General features: G+C 41.8%; 1 pseudogene; it reads left to right on the top strand.

The window, feature by feature from the left end:
- Nucleotides 1-471: 471 nt before the first annotated feature.
- LOC108294813 lies at nt 472-1,478 on the top strand (annotated as a pseudogene).
- The last annotated feature ends 10,852 nt before the right edge of the window (nt 1,479-12,330 follow it).

The following is a 12,330-nucleotide window of genomic DNA, read 5'->3' as shown; positions in this document are numbered from 1 at the left end:
CAGAGCTCTACAAAATACTGATGTCTGGGACCCACTCCTAAATAAAGACTTCGATTTAATTTGTCTGAGGTAATATCTGTATAATCGAACTTTTAAAACTTTTCCAGGTGACTCTAAAATGTAGCCAAGATGGCACAGAGGACTGCAAGGGGACAGAGTGAGGTGAGAAGGAGGAGGCACCGACTGGACAAGAAGAGAGCAGAAGAGACCATGGCCACCTGATGAGGCGGTGAGGCAGGAAGGAGGCCTGACCCTGGCCCGGACCTTGGGATCCGGGACAGGTAAGGATGGACCGACAGACATGGGGTTCTGGAGCAGCTGGCCCCAGAGGACGCAACCCTGGGAGGCTACCTGCATTGGTGAGCCACCCCTCCTCCCACTCACCCCTCCTCTCCACCCTTCTCCCTTCCCCCTCTCCCCAGCCTGCTGTGCTCTGAACAGCCAGAGCGCCTTCTCCACAAGAGTTTACAAATGAAAATGTAGGAAACGTCTTTGTCTGGCTTGGATAATAGCAAACTAGTGGCCATAGCGCAAGAGACATAAGCAAGATATAATCCTGGTCTAGGATCCTTGTTTGAGATTCTGCTTTAAGGTATACCAGGCTGTCAGGTGGGGCTATTTCTTCCTGGACGACACTGACCCTGAGAGCATGAAGGATTTTGGTTTTCAACCGGTGAAAGAGCAAGGAATATGTTTGTTCCAACTGCAGCTGTAGCATTCCTGCCTCTCACTTTGCTCCCCATCAGGATACGTGCCTAGGAATAGGTGGAAACAGTAGCTGAGTCACCAGTAGCAATAATATAAGCAAATCTGAGAGTGACCAAGAGGATAATGATGACATCAATAACGACTGGTCCTATGGCTCAGAGAAGAAAGCCAAGAAGAGAAAATCAGACAAGAATCCCAATACCCCTCGAAGATCAGAGTCTTTAAAACACAAAAATGGGGAACTTAGCTATTTGAATTTTTTTTTGTAACAACTCAACTGGGATCAGCTATGAAATCAGTTATGATTTCATCATAACTATGAAATCAGTTATGAGACCAGGGAGCTTCATAACCTTCTAACCATGCAATATAGGGTGGTTTCTGAAGACACCAAGATATGCACAAAGTCCCAGCACACAGACGAGCAGAAGTGAACCTTGAAGATTTATTTCCTCAGGGCCTCAGCTGTCCTTCCACAGATGGAGAGCTCCCAGGATAATGACAGCTTTGACATGACTGACCGCTAGGCCCTGATCAGCCAACTTCAGTGGGACTGGTCCTCTGATCTCTCACCCTCTGATTCAGGCTCCCCCGGGACGAGTGAAAATTAGGGTTGAGGTCTAGGTACCAGCAGCTCCGAGACACAGAAAACCAAGAAAAAGAAATCCCATCTGAGTCTGGTAGGGACTGCCTCCAGTCTGGACTCCAACAAGAGGAAGCCAAAGCCACCGGTACCCCCAAAGGTGAACACCTGTGATAACATCAACTGATTTCAGTACCAGAGATAGCCTTTTGCTGAGCAGAACCCTGTCTCCTGATTCCCAGCCAGGTGCCATAGCCTGGCAAATGGATGGCTGCTGGGGGTTGGGGCCCGGGAGGTTTGGTGGGCCAGGCATGCAGAGGATCTGATTACGTACTCTGCGGGGGCATGTCAAGGTCCTTGGCGTGCAGAACTCAGACCTGAATATATTATGCTTTGGACATAAGTTTGGTCGTGAGGCGGTTTTCCTATTTATACTGTGAGTTACTGAATGTCCAGCTAGGCCAGGGGCCTGAACTGGGCGCTGTGTCAGGGCACTGCCTATCCCCCACCCCAGGAACTGGACTAAGTCCTGCTGAGGGGCAGTGTGGTGGTCTGGGAGGCTGTGGGTTGGAAGCTGAGCCTGGAGGGGGCCTGTTGTGGTTGCCCTCAGTAATGTGAATGGGTCCAGTACTTGGAGCCAAGGGGCAAGGATGGGCATGTCTTGTCTGTGAGGAGAATCCTATCAAATGTCCCCAGTCCCAGTGGTAGGCAGGCACAGAGTGCTGTCTGCTGAGGTCGGGGTCCAGAATTGCTGCCACATTCTCTGGTGAGATCCTCCTTTATCTCTGGCCTCCCCTTGGAAGTAGAGGGGAGAAGGGATAGCCCTTTCCACTTAGTCCCCATGGGTCTCCTTGGCAGCAGGAGCTGTCCTTTTGTTGTTGGGTGCCAAGAAAGGGCCTCCAGCCTTTATGGCTTCAAGGAATTGGAAAGGGAGCGTATGAAGAGGGAGCTATATCAGAATTACTACCCATGACTCTCCTCCCTGACCCAGGGCTGGTGGGGAGTGGGGCCCCAAAGTGAGAGGGAACTGTGCTACTTTATTTGAAATGTTTTCGTACCTCATTCCCTGCCCTACCAGGGCAGCCCAAGTTCCCAACTGCTGCTTGCCACCCTGCTTCACCTTGATTGCCTTCTGTTTCTCTCTCAGAGCTCCTGCCTCCAAAGCACCCCACCCACCATCCCGAGTTTCTTTCCTTAGTGATTTTAAATTATTTATTCTATATTTGTGGTTTGGGGCTCTAAGGATAATCTTCATCTCGTGCCTCTTCTCCATTTGCTAGGAGTCAGGTGGAAAGAGAAGGTGGCCTCTGTGCTCTGGGTTGTCAGTGCTGGGGAAGGGGTATCGTTGCCCTTCTGTGGGACTGTCAAATGCCAGTGTGCCCACCTGCCTGGTCTACATCCTGAAGAGATGTACTATTCCCCCTCCATCTGGGCACCGCTACTCCCAGGAGCTGAGCTGGAGGACCACAGCCAGGACTGAGAGCAGAGCTGACTGACATGAGTGGAGGTGATCCTGAGCCAAGTTCTCTGGCACTTGCTGGACATGTCCCCTACCCTCTTCCCAAGAGGAGCCATCCTACATGTGGGTAGCTAGTACCCAGGATTGGTTGGACTGATCGAGTTAGGGACCCTAGAGCGTTCAGGGAACAACAGAGATAGGGCTACAGTATCTTGTTTGGAACCCTACTGTCCCCTTAGGGTGATTCTGATCACGGCTGATGTCTGGCTACAAGTTGGTTTTGACCCACAAATTGAAATTATTTTTTTAAAAGCAGATTTTGGCAGGAGTTAGAATAAATCCTGGGGCCTGGGCCCCTCTGTTCCTGGCCATCCATAGCCTTCTACCTCCAACGGAAAGCCAGAGATAAAGGAGGACCTCACCAGTCCCCCAGGACCCTTCCATATGCAGTCTTGGGAGTAGGCTGAAGGTAAAGGGAGGAAGGCTATAGCCCACTCTCCCTTCAGAAAGGCAGCTGCAGGTCAGGCCCTAATACAGCCTTTTCTCTCTGGCCTCTCCCTTTTTCCCCCTTCTGGTTAGAGGAGTCAGAAGCGGGAAGTAGTTTGGGAACTTGTTTGTCCGCATAAACTTCCCCATTGTTCCTTGGCCCACCCTCCGGGCAGAGCCCCCTGCCCAGGCTGGGTAACCGATGGGCTTGGTCTAGCAGGGACCCTGAGGGAATAAACCCTTTTCTTTTTGAAGAGAGAGTTCCCCCGCCCAACCATGTAGTTGAACAGTGGCTAGGAGCTCTCCACTCTCCTCCCTCTAACATCAGGCTATGTAGACTTCAATTCCCATCCTTCCCACATCAGATAGGTGTCATCTGCCCTTTGTCTGTCTCCTGTCATGTGTCTGAGTGTGTATGAGGGGTGATTCTGTACTAATTTCAGTGGCCAGTGGCTTTTCCTTCCATGCATCACCCTCCCCCACCTGCATACCCACGGGCCACCTGCCTGGCATTACCACATGCTGGGGTCATTGAGGGAGGTGGGTGGAGCTCACGCTATCCTATGTTCTTGAGATTTTTTTTTTGCATATGTAATTCGTTATATACGTGCAGCTCATTTCGTAAATGCCGTGTATTCCCTCAGCCCCTGTGGCTGCTGTTGTAAATAAACTGCATCTCCTGTTGGTAAAAAGAATAATAATAATAAATAAAGTGTAGCCAAGACAATGACACTGTTTTACACCTTTGATTAATTTGACACCATCAGAATTGATAATAGTGACTGCTTGGATCCAAAAATTTGAGAACTTACCCTGAAGTAGTAGAAACGAAACCAACCCTTAAAACTCCATCAACCAGCAACAGCATGGACATGTGCCCCAACACAGCATGAGAATTACATGTTTCTTTCTAGTACCAGAAAGATATAAAGTGTTTATCAAGCCTTTGGAAAAATGAACTGCTCTTGAAAATTCCACATATATGTTTTTTACATATCAGTGATGTATAACTCTCACTTCAAGAGATTATAGCAAAGGGAGACAGCCAGACAAAAATATGATTAACTGAATTTTTCCTTGCAACGGTTTCCAAAATGGAGACAGGCAACAGCTGCATTTGAGTTAAGTGATTCATGTATATTGAAAAAGTAGCATCTACTGTTGGACACTTTGTGCCTCCTCACATGGCTCAGCATCAGTACAGTTCCATTAAACCAGTTTTGCCACAGGTATCTCGGCCTTTAGACCTGCCTGTCTGTTTAGATCTGCTGGCACTACCTCAGTAGTGACAGCAAGGAACAGCCTCACAAAGACTCATAGTAAATAAATCAAAGATCACCACTCTTCATGTAGGTGACAGTGACCAAGCCAATCAAAGATGTGCAAGTGGTGGTGACTTCTGCAACTCTGGGCACTCTGGTGATTCCTTTTAAGTCTGTCTTGATTGTTTATTGCCAAATGTCCTCTCTGTCCCACAGTTACACACATTGTTACACCACCCTAGTTGCTCCACGGGAGTGTAGGCCTGATTTCATTCTTGGGTTACCCAGGACATTTTTCCATCTCAGTCAGCACACCCTCAGGGAGTGCTTGAATTTCCCAACTCCCCAGTCATGGGATTGATTATCACAGCTTACTAGAATAGTTAGTCCTTAGGGAGAAAACTTAATAAGTACTCTCAAAAAGTGTTCTGGGTCACAAGACCGTGATCTGTAAAAGATGACTGTTGAAACTGGGATTATATACTACAGAGAAAAAAAAAAGACTTACGATGGGAATACTCAGGGAAGGGGATATCTTTGCAAACAGTCTGTAATATTGGAAGCTATGCCAAACAACACCTAATTTAGCACCTGCTAAGCCTTTAATGGGCTTAGTTGCCATAGGAAAGATGACCTACACTGGGGTTTCCTTTCTGATTCCAGAATTGAAAGTGATCTCTCTCCTTTCAACTCCTGGACTATTTAGTACATATTACATGGCACTTACTATGTGTGGCCTAAAATTCTAGTTAGATGCTATGTGTCTGTGTTTCACTCTGGATATTGGGTTTCCTGAAAGCAGTAATGTTTTGTACTCATTTTCATATTTCCAGTGCCAGCTCAACGTCAGGCATATAGTAGACATGCAGAAACTGAATGAATAACATGAACAAAAGAATACATTCCCTAGCACTGAGCAGTTTTGTAAACTGGACAGTGTGTTTTCAAGAAAACTTTTAGAGGCTTATTCCTTGGAATATATGACCTGTAAACTTTACACGGCAGATTTGATTCCTATTTGAGTACTACAAAGGAAGAAAATTAACTAAAAGATCTTAGAATGTTGATACATTCACCCATTCAATAAATATTTATTGAGCTCCCAAGGTTTCAAGCATGTTTCTAGGCACTTGTGACATATCAGTAAATGAAGTACACAAAATCTCTACCTCACAAAGCTTATATTTTAGCAGATAGTAAAAATTAGAAGTAAATTACATTTATGTTCCCCAACTTTTATTTGTCCACCTACTACATAAGTCCAGGTTTAAGTCCTCAGATAATAAAGCCAGATAATAAGGAGGAGTTGTGAAGCATTTTGTGGACAGAGGAAAAAATAATCAAAATAGAGTGTTTAGGATACATTTAAACATAAATTTGAGACAGCTAGGCCTATGAGAAATATTTGTAGTAGTTAAGCTATGAGCTTCACAGACCCTCAAGGAGAAATTTGACTATGAAGATGAAGAGAACAGCACAATTAGGCACCTGAAAGAGGAGGCAAAAGAGAAGGAAGGAGTATCTAGTACCTCCAAGGTTCGGTACAAGGTAATAGAAAGTATAACCATAGAAGCAGGAGTAAATTTAGAACATTTATATTGGTCATGTCTACAGGGCATGTTTATTTGTGTCCATTTCAACATCCCTGCTCCAGCTGGGCTTTGTCAGCTTTTGCCACTTCTGCTTTGCTCCCAAATCAGTGAGATACAAGAATTTAGTTTGCTCAAGGGTTCTCAACCTCTGTGGTCAGTGAAAGTCCATGACCTAGCAGGACACACAGCTACTCTCGGCTCAGCCCGGAAATATCCCAGGACAGAACATAGGGAGTTCCACTTCCACTTTCCAGTCCCTAAAGCAAAGAAACAGTATGGGTGTGTGCAAGGCAATGGCTGCGCAAGAGACTAAGAGATGCACCAGAAAAAGTTCACTCTCCACTTGAATTAATCTGGACACTGTTGTGCAATATGAAAGAGCACAAATTTGGAGTCACACAGATTGTAAGTAAGATTCCTGGTTCCCTGATGTGTGACTTTGGGGAAGTTACTTAACTTCAGAGCCTCTGCTGTATCTATAGAGTAATGATAACTGACAGATTTGGGATAATGCATGTAAAAATGCTTCTGCTTCCAATAAATCTTAAGAATAGAGGTCTAAGGCTTTCCCTATCTGGGGAGTTCTTTTGTAGGTTACCAGATATTCTGCTCCTCATGGGGAGGTTTTATACAATTTCTTCTGATCTTACTTGCTACTCTGACAAAGTCACCAAACCATTATTTGAATATGGATTGTCAGTCTTCTTCTTACCTTCTCTTCTGATTTTAGAAACAATGTGTAAAAAATATTAAAAATTAGAGTAGTATAAAGCAAAATAACTGATCTTATTGCTTACATTTTAAATAATTGATACTTATTAGTTGCATTAGTTATCTTCAAGGTGGCTCTATGAAAAACATACAATTTTTAGCCCAATTACATATGAGAAAGTGGAAATTAACTTATATAAGGCCTCATACCTTAGTAAGTAGAAAATCTAAGATTAAAACTCAGTTTTCCTCCTTTGTTGAAACTGAAAATCCCCCATAAATCCACCCCACAAATAACAATTTATTGTCAGCCCTTTACATAATTTTTCTATGCATATATTAACCTAAATTTTTCAACAAAAATAGACTTATACATTCTCATTTAAATTTTACTTTCTTCATCTGTAATATGTTGTAAGCATCTTTCTGTATGTGTACATATAAAACTACCCCCATTCCTTTTAACAGCTTCATAGTATTCTTCAGTATATTGATTGAACTAAAATGTATTTAAGCAGTCTCTTATTGATAGACATTTAAGTTGCTTCTAACTTTTCCATATTATCATCAATGATGCAATAAACATCTTTGTATTTCATTGTACACTTGTGTAAATATTTCTGTTGAATAAAATCCTAAGATTTTAATTGCTCAGTAAATATTTTTTTTATCCTGATAGTTTTGTCAACTTACTTTCTAGAGTGGTGGCACCAGTCGACAATCCAGCCATCCCTGTATGAAAGAGTCTTTTTCCCTACACCTTTCACAAAATTGGGTAGCATCAATTGCTTTTATAATTTGGTTATTGTAAGTGAGGTTTAGCATACTTCCATGTGTTTACTAGCCAAACATATCACTTCTTGTGAAAATTGTCTCCTGATTGCTCATTGTTTCATTAGTTGACTTAAATTATTCTTATTTATTTGTAGATGCTGTAATGTGTGATGGATATTTTATGGTATTTCCAAATGTGTTAATATTGTCTATTAAAATAGTGCATTTTAATTGTAGAAAATCCAAAAACAGAACAAAATAAAAAGTACAAAAGAAAAATTATTTTAGGTCTACCAATTAAAATATGTATTTGATGCATATGTGAAGAAATTTATAAAAATAAATTATTAAAGAAAATATATGACTATTAGAAAAATTCAAAATACAAAAAATTAAAAGAAAAAATTAAACATTATCTGCAAGCCTGTCATACTTTTAACCTAGTTTGGATTATGGCTTACATATAATTTCATATTCTTCTTTATTACTTAACATTATATTGTAAACTTTTTCCCAAGCCATTAAAAATTCTTCCAAAACTGTAATGAATTTTTCAACAGCTTTATTGAGATATAATTTATTGAGCATAAACTTTACCTATTGAAATTGTACAATTCAGTGGTTTTTAGTATATTCACAGATCTGTGCAACCTTCATCATAATCAGTTTTAGAATATTTTTACAACCCCAGAAAGAATTCTTATACCCATGGCAGTCACTTCCCATTTTTCCATTGGCCCTAAGCAGCAATTTCCTCTAAACCTAAGCAGCAGTTAACCTACTTTAAGACTCATTAGTAACTTGCCTATTTTTTCGAGAACTTTATAATGCTGGCTTATTTGTTTCCACCTACCAATATGGGCATGGACGCCTTGAAATCCTCCAGATAGTATGTGCTCAGGGAAAGCAAACATGAGGTTAGTACAGCAGAAGTGTTATTGCATGGTTTGTATTACATGCATTTGGGTATAGCATAGGTCAAATCCTGTCCTGAAGCAAAACAGCTGCTCACATCTGGGGTCTGCAGTCTAGCAAACTAGTCAAGGCTAGAGATGCTAAAAGTGAAATTATTCATCTGTAAAAAAGTTGTCCTACTTTACCCTGAACTTCAATTTGGAATAACCCCCTCATTTGCCCTTAATTCTTCCTATAAAAGATCTACCCTGGTGGTGTGCACCTATAGTCCCAGGTACTCAGGAGACTGAGTGGGGAGGATTGCTGAGCCTAGAAGTTTGAGGCTGCAGTGAGCTGTGGTCATGACACTGCCCTCCAGCCTGGGCAACAGAGGAAGACTCTGTCCCAAAAAATATAAAAAGAAAAGAAAGAAAAGAAAAGAGAACAGAAAAGAACAGAAGAGAAAAGAGACCTACCCTATTCTCAAAATATATTGCAAACACCATCTCCCCCTCAAAGCCTTTCCTGACTGAGAGGAATTTGGCTCTTTGTTTCCTTGGGGCTTTATAGTACTTAAACCTCCTAGGGTAGTACCTTCCGCATTCAATTTGCTTATATCTAACAGACAGTACCAGACACATATGAGGCCTTTGGCTGGGCCTAGAGTTACAAAGATAAAACTCACAGTATAAGAGTCAGTATTGGATAGTGGTAACCAGAACATGGACTCTATCCACAAGCTGTATAGGTTGAATTCCCAGCTCTGCTTCAAATTAGATTTGGAGGCCAGTCCTTGAGCCTTATATTCTTTGTAAATTGCAAATAAATTAGTAGCTTTCTCATATAGTTACTATGAAGGAATGAAGGAGAAAATTTTTGTAAGGGCCCTAACACAAGCCTGACACATACAGCAAGTACTCAAGTCTTTTGATGAAATTAAAGGGATTTAAATTGAAAGTCTATTTAAGAGGAACCAGAAAAAAGGCTTGCAGGCCTAGCCTACGAGGGATCGCCCTGGGCTGTTCTTTGTTCAACTCTCCTAGTCAGTGGGTAGAGTGGGTGGAAGTAGGAAAATGACAAAATTGTCAGTGTTTGTATCACATTCACCCACTCACAGCCACAAATGTCTCACTTCCTCTTTTTCTGTCACCTTAAGAACCAGAGCTCAAAAAACACTGGTTCTTAATGTTCAATCAAAAATAAGGGCTGGTGGCATATAGTTTATTTTTTCTTAATTTCCCATTCTGCATGCGTGCATGTAATCAATGGATCCCGATTTGATTTTCAAGCATATTCTTGGTTGTTTCAGTTGACTGATTAATGCTATTAGCTTTACACTTCAGAGAGAGCAACTAGGGCCCAGTAAGGACAAAACAGCTCCATTCTGTCCAGTCTAGAAATAGCCTCTCCCAAATGCATTTTTGAGGGTATTTCTTAGAACCTGCAGAATTAGAACATGTAGTAGCATGATTGGCAATGTGATGTAGATAAAGGTAGTGTGGGTTCTAGTCCTGCCTCTGCCACTCGCCTTCCCTGTGTATGATTAAACAAATTCCATTCCATCACTAGGCTTCATTTTTCCCCCTGTAGAGCCAAGGCAAAGGAGGAGGACTCATTGTGGTCTCAAAAGGTCCTCTAGTCTCTGACTTTCTGTGATTATAAGTATGGATCTAGAATTGATGGTGAAGGAGAGAGTTGGGTGCTGCATAGAACTCTTAGCTCAACATCCTTAGATACCTGCTTCTTTCTGCATTCTCCTATAATAAGGGATATGACAACCTCTCATGGTGTCACCATCACATGTCTTTGATGATTGTCAAAGTTCTCCCTCTAGGCATAATCTCCCCTGAACTTCAGTCCTATCTTCTTCACCTTATGAGGACATCTCACTGCAGGAGTCCCAACACCTCTGCTCTCACGTGGCTAGTCCCAAACTGTCTTCTGCTAAAAATAACCCCTCCCCTTGAACACTTTCTGAGCTCTCTTTATGGCCTTATTGTTGCCCAGGCCAACCATATCTACAACATGAGTAGTATGTATGCTTTCCACTTAGCCATGATTTACTATGACACATAAGCAAAACCTAACCACTCTTCTTTCCACAGTCTCTGGCATCCACCCCCTTCTACTCTGATTTCACTGTCACTGTCCTGCATTTACTCATTTGTTGCAAATCCAGACTGATTTCCCTGCTTCCACCCTTGCTCATCTATAGTCTACAACAGAGAAGCAAGGACAATCATTTTAAAACACAAATAAGATTATATCATCCTCCTGTCCAGATCCCACCAATCGTTCCTTATCTCAGAATAAAAGTTAAAGTCATTTAAATGGCCTACAAGATCCTGCATAATATACTCTTCCTCACCCTTTCCCATTCCCACCTTATCGTCTCTCAAGTTTCTCCTTCATTCCCTCTACTCAAAACATACCTCTTCGAACACTCTAGGCATGTTCTTTTCTCAAGGTCTTTGCACTTGGAGTCCTCCATGCCTAGAATTACCTTTCCCCAGATATCTGCTAAGCCTACTCTCATATTTCATTCACATCTGCTCAAATATTACTTTCTCTGAGAATACATGCTATCTCATTACTCTGTATTAGTGTTATATCACTATCATAACAAATTAGAACAACTTTGCTGGCATAAAGCAACATAAATTAACCATCATACAGTTCTGGAAGTCAGAAGTCTGCCATGAATCTCATAGAGCTAAAATTAATATGTCAGAGGATTGCATTCCTTTCTGTAGTGTCTAGGGGATAATCAATTTCTTTGCCCTCTCAAGCTTCTGGAGGCCACCCTAGTTCCTTGGCACATGTTTCCCTTCCTCCATCTTCAAAGCTAGCAATGTTGCACCTACTTATGCCTTTTTTCCCATAGTCACATTTCCCCCTGCCTAACTCTGACTCCTCTGCCTCCCTTTTCTGCTTTTAAGGACTTTTTTGATTACAGTGAACCCACCTGGATAATCCAAAATAATCTCCCTATGTTAAGGTCAGTTGATTTGCAACATTAACTCCATCTGCAAATTTAATTCTCCTTTGCCATGTAACCTGACTTATTCACAGGTTCTGGGGATTAGTACATGGACATCTTCAGGGGTTCAGTACTCTACCTATCACACTCTCACACTGTCTATCCCATAGCCCTGCTTTATTTTGCTTCATGGTACTCATCATCATTTGACATATCACATGCAATACACATATTTGTTAGTGAGATAGGCATAAGAAAATCAAATCTTTTAATGAAACATCAAAAAACAGAACAAAAGACAAAAATCACATGATTATCTCAATTGATGAAGAGAAGGCCTTTGACAAAATTCAACAGCCCTTTATGCTAAAAACCCTCAATAAGCTAGGTATTGATGGAATGTATCTCAAAATAATAAAAGCTATTTATGACAAACCAACAGCCAATATCATGCTGAATGGGCAAAAACTGGAAGTATTCCCTTTGAAATCTGGCACTAGACAAGGATGCCCTCTCTCACCACTCCTATTCAATATAGGCCTGGAAGTTCTAGCCAGAGGAATGAGGCAAGAAAAAGAAATAAAGGGTATTCAAATAGGAAAGAAGGAAGTCAAATTGTCTCTATTTGCAGACGACATAATTGTATATCTAGAAGATGCCATTATCTCAGCCCAAAATCTCCTGAAACTGATAAGCAACTTCAGCAAAGTCTCAGGATACAAAATCAATGTGCAAAAATCGCATGCATTCCTATACGCCAATAACAGACTTAAAGAGAGCCAAACCAAGAAAGAACTGCCATTCACAATTGCCACAAAGAGAATAAAATATCTAGGAATACAACTAACAAGGAACGTAAAGGACCTCTTCAAGGAGAACTA

This window comes from Cebus imitator, unplaced genomic scaffold (assembly GCF_001604975.1).
Source record: "Cebus imitator isolate Cc_AM_T3 unplaced genomic scaffold, Cebus_imitator-1.0 Scaffold604, whole genome shotgun sequence".
Lineage (NCBI taxonomy): Eukaryota > Metazoa > Chordata > Mammalia > Primates > Cebidae > Cebus > Cebus imitator.
This window is presented reverse-complemented; position numbering and strand designations above follow the sequence as displayed.